The 3072-nt window shown below is 44.4% G+C and overlaps 1 non-coding gene across 1 annotated transcript; it reads right to left on the bottom strand.

The window, feature by feature from the left end:
• Positions 1-293: 293 nt before the first annotated feature.
• Positions 294-400, bottom strand: LOC120279804. Its single transcript, XR_005542105.1, has one exon. It is a non-coding gene; the product is annotated as a small nucleolar RNA R71 (small nucleolar RNA).
• Positions 401-3072: the final 2672 nt, after the last annotated feature.

Here is a 3072-nt window from a genome sequence, read left to right as displayed (position 1 = left end):
CTCTGAACTTTGAGCTAAAGTCGGCATTCATCCAAATTATTCAGCAGTCAGCGCAGTTCAATTTTTTGGCCGATGAGGATCCAAACAACCATATAGAGAAATTCTTAGAAGTTTGTGATATGCTGAAGATTAACGGTGTATCGGATTATGCTATTAGATTGAGGGCTTTCCCATTCTCTCTCAATGGAAGATCCAAGCAGTGGCTTCATTCCTTGCCAAAAGCATCCATCACGACTTGGAATAAAATTGTCGAAGCTTTTCTTGCCAGATACTTTCCTCCAGGGAAGTCGGCCAAGCTTCGCAATGAGATATCGTCGTTTGTGCAGATGAAATTAGAATCATTGTTTGAGATATGGGAGCACTTCAAGGATCTCTTCCGAAGGTGCCCACAACACGGATTTCTCGAATGGATGATCATTCAAACTTTCTATAATGGGTTGAATCCGAGTACAAGGTAATTGCTAGATGCCACCGCAGGAGGTACAATGGGGAGTAAAACCCCGGATGAAGCCCGACAATTAGTAGAAGACAAGGCCATAAACAGTTGTCAGTGGAATGCGTGGGAAAGCAAAAGGTCGCCGGACTTCAAGAAATAGATGCAGTCACTTCCTTAGCGGCCCAAGTGGAATCTTTGAAGAAGAAGTTAGATCTTCTAACTTCTAATAGATTGGCGGCCATTACTACTTACACAGGTTATGGGGGAGGACATACTCCAACCGATTGCCCTATTTCTATTAGAGATGCATCTTCAGTTGAGCAAGTTGATTATGTAGGTAATGCCATGAGGAACCAAGGTAACCCATATATCAATACTTACAATCCGGGTTGGAAGAACCACCCCGACTTTTTGTGGAGTAACAACCAAGGGAAGTAGAAGGCCATAGCAACCCCGAGTTTTCCAACAACAACAAGCCCCAACCATAGAGAATCGTGTTTCAGGTTTGGAGACCCGGATGAGCCATTTAGAGAAAGCTTTGACCAGATTTGTGCAAACATCGGATAATCGGTTTCAATCGGTCGAAGCTACACTTCACAACCACACTGCTTCATTGCACAATCTAGAGAACCAGGTGGGGCAAATTGCGAAGTCTCTATCAGAGAAACCTCAAGGGAGTCTACCTAGCAACACTGAGACTAATCTGAGAGAACAAGTGAAGGCGATCACTTTGAAGGCGAACATGGATAAGGAGGTGGTACCCCCACCTGACAAACCGAGAATTCCTTACCCGTCCAGATGAAGAACGACCAAAATGATGAGCAATACCAAAATGACCGAGAATTCCTTTTGTGGAGGCATTGTCTCAAATGACTCGGTATGCTAAATTCTTGAAAGATTTATTGACCAACAAGAGGAAGTTGGAGAAAAGTGCATCGGTGATCTTAGATGTCTCTTGCTCAGTGGTGTCACAAAAGAATATGCCTAACAAGAAGAAAGACCCCGGAAGCTTCATCATTCCATGCAATATTGGTAATATGGATGAAGAAATGGCATTGGCGGACTCTGGGGCCAATATCAACATCATGCCATATATTTTCTTCAAGAAGTTAGGCTTGGGAGAGCCTAGGCCCACTTGGGATGAGATTATAATTGGCGGACCGAACGGTAAGACATCCGAGGGGTATCATTAAAGATGTGCTTGTCAAAGTCGACAAGTATATATTTCCTGTAGACTTCGTGGTGTTGGATGTCAATGAGGATGTAGATGGTCCTTTGATACTTGGGAGGCTATTCTTGCTCACTTCCAAGGCATTGATTGACATGGACGGTGGGGAGTTGACATTGAGGGTTGGAGATGATAAGCTCACATACTGCCTCGCGAAGCCATGTGGCATTCTCTTGACTTTGATGATACTTTCTATTTTCTCGACACTACTAATGAGATAATTGATGAATATGTGCAGGAAATGTTCAATCCGAACCTGGTCGAAGGGTTGCTAGACCAAGATGAGGTTAATGAAGAAGCAATAGCACTTGGTCTAGAGGAGAAGGTACCATCTACTCCGGGGATCATGAAAAAGGTGCTCCGGAAGATGAAGCGAGCAAGGAGACGCCACAGGAAACACCTCAAGGTTGTTGGGGATGTGCGCGAACTAAACAAGTTGGATGAACCTTTGCTAGGCGGTACTAAGCCCGATAACTCCCCCTCTATCTTCAAGACGCTTTTTTCATCATTCTTTCAAGTTATGGGTAAGAGGGCAACCTTCATCTATGAGCCCCCATGAGGTAAGACAAGGTACGTCAAACTTATTGACGTTAAACAAGCGCTTCTTGGAAGGCAACCCAAGTTTTTACTATTTTCCTAGTTCTTAGTTTAGAGTTTGTATGAATAAGCATGAGTGTTGGTGTCTTGATTTTTAAATGCTTTTGTTGTGATTTTTCTTGTGGATTTTTTATGTCATCGTGTGCTTTATTGTGTTTTGGCAGAGAATTTTGGTCATTTGAGCTTATTTTCAGTATTTTCTCTGGGTAAAGCTGCTTTATAATGCGGGCTTTGAGTTTATTTATATGTTCATGAATTTTCTGCAGAGCCTACAGTGTTTTGAAAGTGTCCAGAAAAAACACATGCCCATATGGAATTTCCGCATGGGCGTACGTTCTCGTTCAGAGCTCATCCAGAGAGGGCACAGTGATGTGGACTCACCCATATGAATAACCTTGTGATGATCCACGCCCATGTGGAATTTCCGCACGGCCGTGTGTTTTCCCACAGAGACTTACAAATTTATCCTGAGAAGACACAGGGGCGTGGACTCGCCCCTGTGGATGACTCTCCCATAAACGCACGAGCATGGTTAATTTCCACAGACCCATGTAGATCTCTGCAAAGAGTTTCTCCTCCATCACGAGAAGACTCAGGGGCATGCGTCTGCCCCTGTGAACTGCCCAGTAAGAATCCACACCCGTGCATAATTTCTGAACTGGCATGTGAAACACTTAGAAATCTTTCTAGGTTGGACAGACAAGCCACAGGGGCGTGCGTCTGCCCCTATGGACCGAGTGCACGAGCGTGGGTAATTTCCGCACGCCCGTGCGGTTGTACAGAACGTCAAGAGACGCGAGTTCCTTTCAAA

The sequence above is a fragment of the Dioscorea cayenensis genome, chromosome 16 (assembly GCF_009730915.1).
Source record: "Dioscorea cayenensis subsp. rotundata cultivar TDr96_F1 chromosome 16, TDr96_F1_v2_PseudoChromosome.rev07_lg8_w22 25.fasta, whole genome shotgun sequence".
NCBI lineage: Eukaryota > Viridiplantae > Streptophyta > Magnoliopsida > Dioscoreales > Dioscoreaceae > Dioscorea > Dioscorea cayenensis.
This window is presented reverse-complemented; position numbering and strand designations above follow the sequence as displayed.